Below are 8,702 nucleotides of genomic sequence, written 5' to 3' on the forward strand. Positions count from 1 at the left end.
CTCTCTGAAGGCAATGAAGGATCTTCTATCATTGTCCAGCTGCCAATTGCTATCAAATTGGAATGGCTTAAAAAGTGTTTAAGCATCTAGCACAGAGGTCTCCAAGCTTGGTATGCTGGCTGAGGAATTCTGGGAGTTGAAGTCCACAAGTCTTAAAGTTGCCAAGTTTGAGGACCCCTGATCTAGCATCTAAGAATATTAAATTCTGTCTCAAAGTTGAGTTAATACATGTAATAACATCCTCCCAACAAGAAATAATTATAGGACACTTTACAAATGTATGTTTTAATTAATTCAATCAATCTCACAGCAACCACATGATGATTTAGTTAAGCCTTTACTATCTAAGCACAATACAGTTCAGTGAATCTAAAATATTACTTTTGTTGAATAAAATGCTTTATGCTCATCGTATGGCTTTAGCATATGGTATAGCACAATGTTTTTCTGTGGATATATCACAAGGATATGTAACAGTGGTATCTATAAAAATTCAGGTTCTTATTCTGCACCAGAAAAGTTGTGGTAAATAAGGCTATAAATAGTGGCCATAAGTACGCATATATAATTCCATCGTGTAGAGGTAGACTCCTCTAATAATATTGAGAGGGTCATGACATTCATCTTCTTGTTGAGTATCAAGAATCCAGCAAAAACAAATGAGATAAATTTCTATCCTCCTTATAACCTCTAGAACATCCTGGACAAGGATAAAATAGCTTCCACATTGCTAGTGATATATGAACCAAGCCCCCAATTACCAAAGTCTCCTGCAAAACTTTAAAAAGAAACAAATGTATTATGGTGTCAATTTTAGTGGATTAGTCATCAGTGCAGCTGATGTAATGGCTACAATCCACCAAAAATATGCATAATCAATACATTGGCCTTTAAGATATCATAATTCTCACTAATGCTTTGGCTGTAGTAGACTATCCTGCTATCTGTCTGAAGACCTTAAGAGGAACTGAAATTTTTACTATTATTGGCAAAGGAGGCTTTCTGGAAAAGGCAATTTTACAGAGATGTATCCAGATTCTATCCTATCATCACAGTGTTATACCGCTGGAATAAAGGAACTGCCATTGGTTCTTTATGATTATTCTACCATGGAACATACAAGACTGGATTCCCTGTGCATACATTCTCTCATCCTTGGTACCGCAGATATGTAAGAGAGCTAGAAAATATTGGGATCAAATTTGGATCTTGATTCAGAAGATTTTAAAGGGAAAAATACAACTGAAACCAGAGGTTTTTCTTGTGGTGTTAATGGATAACTAAACAGAAAGGTCCTATGGAATTTTGTTTTTATATCGAGAAAGAAGTGAGACTTTATATTTATAAATAGAAACAGTGAGATTTCTGTGTCCATAAAGTAGAAGGACTTACAAATGCCTATATTAGAAGAATGTAGATTGATGGAGGTAGACAAAGAGAGCTTTGATTCAAGAAAATATTTTGACTATTTTTTAATCTCTGCTTGGAAACCAATTTTGAACTGTTAGTGAGAAACTGAAATGAAATTTTGATGTTGGGATTTGATGATTAGAATTTACAGGATTATAGAAATGAAGAGGACTATTTTAATTTTAGAGTAAGACTTAGATGTGGTTTTTTATCTATATAACAAATAAATTAGGAAATAGTTTTTTTTCTCTTCTTTTTCTTTTCTTACCTTTATCTTGTTTTTTCTAAAATCCAACATTTTCTTTCTTTTCAATTCTTTTTCTTCTTGCTTGTCTGTTTTCTTTTTAATCTACAGTGGGTTTTTTTAATTCAACAAACTTTTTTTTTTTTAAAAAAAAGACTGAATTTCTACATTCTGCTAAGCTATTGTTTGTTGGATTATGGATTATCTGCTCAGCTGTAGGGCTCCAAGAAAACAAAACAGACATGCTGAGGTTTTTCTAAGCAATTTCCTTTATTGTTACTTACCTGTTTACAGAAATCTTGACAAAATAAAGCTAACTACTTGCACCATTAAGTACAGAGGTCTCCAAACTTGGCAACTTTAAGACTTGTGGACTTCAACTCCCAGAATTCCTCAGCCAGCCCGATTAAGCACATACCCTAAGAATTCCTGGGCGGGAGCTGTCTCTACACTTTTTCTCTCTCACACAAACTGTCTAAATTTCACTGTCATTTGCACCTTTGGAAGGCAATCCTTCCCTCTTGTGACTACATTTCACAGCCAAACCTCATCCACCAAGCTATGACTTAGTACTATGTCTGTGTGCTTCTGTTTATTTAATCCATTGAGAATAAGCAAATCATATCTGGCCCTGATACATGAGACCAGTCAAAGTACTAAGGCTTGAGATCATTTTGTGGCATAACATAGGAACTAAGATGCTTTTCTGTGATGGGGCAGTGAGTCCTCCAAGAAACTCAACTCCCCTTCGTATTACATCACAGCAAACCTGGAATTTGAGCCCAGGGTGTGGTGATAACACAGATAGTCGAAGCTGGAGAGTCAGATTGTGTGATGCCAGTCTGTGCCAGTTTCACTTCTCTTTTGCTTCTAGGTGCTGCATTTAAAACTCCAGCTTGATAATGTTGAAGACATTTTAGAAAACACTTCATCCTAAGAACTCGGTTTTGTCAGTGAAGGGCTTCAGACAGACTGGCAGGAATTTGATATTATTCAATGGGAACAAATAAGTTTTTTAATTATGATGATTATAATGATGGAATGACCTTTTCAGAATGTTTTGGTTTTCTCTTTGTTTTCTCTCTAACAAGCCTTTCAAATGGTTCTTTCAGTAGGCATCTTGGAAAGCTACTGAGGATCTGTTTTATAGATTCTGTTGCTCTTTATTTTTTATTTCCTCTTTCATAGTGGTTGCTCTGTGCCCTTCTACACCAACAAATTCTGTCTCCCGCTGCACTTCTAGGAGAGTTTTCAGTGTCCCAAGATTCTCAGAGTTTCAGGTCCCATTATATCTTGCCTTTTTGTATCTTTCTTTCAAACAGACTAGACTTCTTCCTTTCTTCCCCCTTCCCAATCAGGGGCTGATCAGTGATAATTGTGATACTATAATGAATTCCTATTGGTCTTTTGTCAGATATTAAACAGCTTTGCTTCATGGCAAATTAATCTGAAAGCTCAAGAATCTGAGGGCTAGAAGGCATCCTGATGGATCAACGAGAACCTCTGTAAGCTGCAGTCAGCATGATTAATTGTCAAGGATTCAGAGAGTTACAGTAATTCAAAAGAACTGCTGGGAAACACCCAACCCCCTCAATCATATCACCATTCAAACTGCTTTTTTTTTAAAGTATAGTTTTGATGAGAGGCTTGTAAATTGCACTAGAATTTGTTTATGATAGCGTTTCCTAATTTGGGCAACTTCAAGAGGTGTGAACTTTACTTCCAGAATTCCTCATCCGGTAGTATAGCCGTTGTTAGGAATTCTAGGAATCAAAGTTTGCGGATCTCAAAGTTGCCCAGGTTGAGATACACTGATTTAGGACTTTCCTCTCATTCAAGGATCCTCAGAATGTATTAGGGATGCAGGTTCCAGAATTCCTAAATAGCATCATGAAACATTTATGCTGGCTGGATACTCTAGGAAATTGCAAACCCAGCACAAACTGGCTCAAGTTAGGGACAGTTGATTTACACGGTTCTGGAGAGCACTTAATTTTATTAATTAATTCTTCAGAACAATGAACCATTGGAATTGTATACAGCCGTACAAAACAGATCTCACGTCTCCACTGCAGTTCATTACATGGTTGCACAGCTTGCATCCATTTCTTTTCTGCTATTCCATTAGTGCAACCCGTAGTCCTGTGCCTATTTTAATCCACATAATATTCTGCTGGGTCACTGTTGCTGTCAGCTCCTAAAGTTAAAAACTTTGGGCTGGCAGCAAATCATACTTGGAGTCTTTGCAGTTCTGAAGTGTACTTGTTTTGGATATCAGCCAGTGTCATAGTTTGGCAAACTGTAGAGTGCAGAGTTTGCTATTCATACTGGGTGTTGCTTGTTTTTTTTTTTTTTAAATAGCAGTTGCATCATTCTGGCAGCAGCACATTAATTACAAAACCACTTTCTCTCTTTTCCTACACGGAAAACAAAATTTAAAGCTTTGCACTTATGAAAGATATTCGGATGCTTTAACCAGCATTTCCCTCCGTGATGTATCTATCATCACAGAAGGTATGTAAACAATCATAATGGCAAATTATGACTAGGCAACTCTTGATAAAATCGAAAGCGTGTAGTCGCTCGCCATCATTCTAGCCCCCATGCAAAATCAGGCGATCATAATTTAAAAGTTTTCACCCAGGGTAGGGTTTTTATCTAAAATACTTCATGCTCAGCCATGTGGGGCTCCTGTCTCCTGAGGTCATTTTTTGCTCTGGGAGAGAAAACAACCTGGACATACTGTATCTGTGAACTCTCCAAGAATCAAATTCAACTAAAGGGGAATCTGTATGGCCAACTATTTTATTGAAATGTAAATATTTTCCCAAGTTCACACTGAATAGTTAATGTATATTGTTTGATCGGTGGAACAGTAGCTAATATCTAAATGGAAAATGCTATCATTATTATGAGAAGCAAGATGTGTCCATGGCTTAGTCTTATTTTAGCCAAGATAGAGGTGGATATTTTAGCACCTGGAGCCCCAGGTAACCATCAGCCCAAACCTAGTAAGTCTATTCCCTATGGGATGGTGTCCCTCCTCATACATTATGGGCAAAAAACATGAATCTCCCCAGGCCTACTCCTGTACGCCAGCCACTGGGTCACACGATAGACATTATGGTCTCACTATAATCTAGATGGAAATCTTTAATCTTGGGGAGGGCGTTTCTTTCTTTGAAAATATTTCACTTTTCATCCATGCAGCTTCTTCACTTTTTTTTCAGGAACTGAAGAAGCTTCATGGATGAGAAGTGAAACATTTTCAAAGAAAAAAAAAACCCCAAGAAAGTCCAATTGCCCTTTAGGACAACTGTGACCTGGATGATTGAGACTTTCCATAGACAAAAACCAAGGTCTACCTCTTGTTGGGAAAGATTCTATATACGGAAAAACAAGGACACCCAATACTGCACCACATGTGGTGCTGTAGGACTAAATTTAACTTGGTAGTAAGAAATTAACCATTCCAAGTTAAACCAAGTTTGCCAGAGAGAGATTCATTGATCACTGATACAAAAATGCCTTTCTTTTCCTAACTGATTCCTGTAATATACTGTACATAAAAGGAACCAATTTCCCAAATGCTGGGCTGCTAAGTATCTCTGCTGCTGCTTTGCACTTTTATTGAAACAGCAATATTGTTTTTCTTCTTAGAAATATGACAATAGAGATTTTTGGCTTTGGAGAACAGTCTGTGGCTTTTTCCTGATTTGTTTCCCATAAACTAGGTGGGAAAGCTAGGAAGTTTTGCTTTTGCTTTAAAATATTGAAATGTTAAGAGACCCTGTTGCTTCTGTGTTCTCTTTCCAGCTCTCATTTTGGTACCGATTCTACCTTTCCCTCCCTTTTCATGTATGAAGAAAGAAAACAATAAGTAAGCGCATTGTACTGAACAGTGGTGGGATTCAAAACTTTTTACTACCAGTTCTGTGGGAGTGGCTTGGTGGACATGGCAGGGAAGGTTACTTCAAAATCCCCATTCCCTCCCCACCCCACTAACCTGCTTTCCAGCTCCGTTCTCCTGTGCAGGGCAACCAAAGAAGACCCAGCCGATCAGCTGGGACTCGGGAGGCAGAGAATAGATGGGGGCAGGGCCAGTCAGAGGTGGTATTTGCCAGTTCTCCAAACTACTCAAAGTTTCCACTACAGGTTCTCCAGAACTGGTCAGAACCTGCTGAATACCACCTCTGATACTGAATAACAATATACTGGCTTGGTTCTGGCTTAGTAAGTTAGGTAAATCCAAAAATTGTGGTTTGTAAGACATGATGTATGGCAAAGGTCAGGCTTATGGCATGGCAAGGGAGCCGCAACTCCCAAGCTGGAACATCCAGAAGCAAATAAAATTTCGTTCATTTTTTGCAAGATGTAAAATTTGAAATGGGAACATAAAGCTTATCCTTCAACACTCCTTCCGACCAACAAGGAGTGGAAAGGTTTGATTACAGCTTCTCATCGGTGTCAGAAGTCACCAAGGTCAAAGTCAATAATTCTTAATTCAGACTCTGGATGAAAAAAGGCGACTTCCTTCTGGTTTAGTACCTCACATTAACAGAGCTGATAAAAAGAAAAGAAAAATACCCTGGAGGTACAGATAGGTATTCTCTGAATGCTTTCAGGCATTTGGAATTCATTACAGAGCTCTTTTTATTCTACTTGCCCTATCTTGTTTGTATCTTGATTAGCTCACATTTATATCCATCTTTTTATTTTATTTTAAGGAAACCAGTCTTCCTGTGCATTTCTTCTCTTGTCACGTTTCCAGGTGTAGGAAGCGCATCAGAAATGGAAACAAAAGGAGAAAGGATAAGCCTTTCATCATTCATAAAGCAACCATCCATGCACGCCAGCTGGGTGAATTTCTCTTCCCCAAGTCTTGTCCCTAAACCCACAGACTGATGACTACCTAAAACCGCTACTGCAGGACAACCTTAGTTTTCTGGCAGATGGGCAGGAGACTGACACATGTAAAAAAAGGGGGGACCAAGGCTTTGGTCAAGAGGCTGCAGCTTCCATCTTGACATTTTAGAACCGTTTTGCGGGGGGGGGGGATTCCTTATTTCATTCTCTTTTTCTGGATCCTACCCACCTTCGCAGAGCAGGTTAACTAGCTCCGTGAGGCTCTAACTTTGCAGTAGTTGGGCTTTTGAGATGATTGGATCCGCCTCTCTTCTCCTCTTTCACAATATTTTAGGCTAGTGTTCATGTCTTTAGTTGTGTCTTCGGGCAGGCTCTTGCCTGCTGATGAATTTTAAAAAGGCACAAAGTACAATTTTTGCATGAACATCTGTTTTCCCAAGAACCTTGACGAGGATTGCTGAAGTCACACACATTTTCAGCATTTGTTGAAAGCTCTTTCAACCTTGCCACCACGAAACCCTCTCAATCTACTGTGTAGCTTTTCCAAGTTTTCAAAGGGATTCCGAGCTATGCTTTCTACTTGAAGAAAATTGCTTTCACACTTTGCAAAAGCTAATCAAAAATTCATTTTGCCACCCATCTAGCTTTGATTTATATTGGTATCCTAGGTACATTTTCTCATCAGGAGATAATAGTATTTTTTTTTCTTCAAATGATACATTCTTTTATGAAGTTTTTTAAAAATTTGATAGTCATTGTTTTCCCTTTAGCATTACTCTTGGGCTCCGCACTGTTTACTTGCCTTCCTGGCCTGGTACAAAAGAAAGAAGAAGCAGGATAAAAAGGGCAGGAAAATAATGATCACTGCATTCATTTCTGTCAGTCGCATTGTTAAAATAAAGTGCTATTAAAACTATGGGGGGGCGGGGGAGGTCCTGTGTAGTGAAGTAATCCTATTACAAAGCTTCAGATAAAAATGCTTTTTTCTGCAGTACTTCTCTGTGTCAAATTCTTTAATTTATCATCCTAGAAAACAACCATAATACAAGTCAAGAATCCTCTCATGGGTGTCAAAGTCATGCCGTCACGTGATGTATCGCCATGTTGTTTCCCTTCATGGGGCTGGAGTGGGCGTGGCCTATGTGTGATGCATCCGCTCTGTGGGTGCCAGTTTGACACCCATTTGAGTTTCCCACATAGCTGCAGCAGGCTTCTTCCAACCCACCCATGACTTTCTATTGTCTTCTTGCAGGATATTTTTTTCCTCCAATTTCTCAATCTAATCAATAGTTTATACTTGGATGGGAGATCTAGTGATCTCCCATCCAAGTATGAAAAGATCTAGTCCTACTAAGTTCTTCGAGATCAATCAAGGATGGCTAGGTGGCAACAAAAATGCATTTATGCATTATTAATTCAATAACACTTTTTTTTTTTTTGCTGAGGGTCCAAATCAACTGACAATCCAAATTCATAGAAGGCGGCCAGTGTTTCAACTGAACTAATAAGGTTTTTCAACTTTGTTTGGGTTCAAGGGCCACATTTGTTTTTAGAGGGTTGTGTCCGCTGGTACAGTAATGAAGTACTGTAAGTAATGAGGTCAGGAGATACTCTAATTTCATTTTTTTAAACTACAATTAAATATAATTTAGTTACTCTAAAAAAAATATTAAATATTTTCCATCTTCTGAGATGAAGCCCCTAGCCTCTATATTCTGCAAAGAGTAACAATGGCTGGATTCTCATGTGTTAACCATTGTTTGTTAATTAAGCCATGTGTTATTTGGATTCATGTGTCAAACTCAAAGAACATCTAGTACAGCGTGGGAATTTAGCCATTTGGACTGCTCCAGAATTATGTGGCGATGCAGTATTTATCTTTACCTTATATGTTATACCCCACATATTTCACCAGCAAAAGTGCTAGGTTCCAGACTATCAAATGCAAATTAGCCAAAAGAGCAAATGAAACCATCTGCAGCTGGACTGCTGTTGACAAGAGGCTGGGTCAATCAGATCAAAGGAAGATTGGATAAATGGGGTGTATCTCATTTGAGCAAAGAGAAAGGGGTTGCTCCATCAGATAAGTATCATCAGCTATCCCAGACTAAGCCAAAAGATGAGTTTACACATTTACAACAATTAATGTTAAGTTTGATTGGGGTTTATAAACCATAGCTGA

This window comes from Pseudonaja textilis, chromosome 1 (assembly GCF_049901715.1).
Source record: "Pseudonaja textilis isolate UNSWEBS1 chromosome 1, rPseTex1.2, whole genome shotgun sequence".
Classification (NCBI taxonomy): Eukaryota; Metazoa; Chordata; class Lepidosauria; order Squamata; family Elapidae; genus Pseudonaja; species Pseudonaja textilis.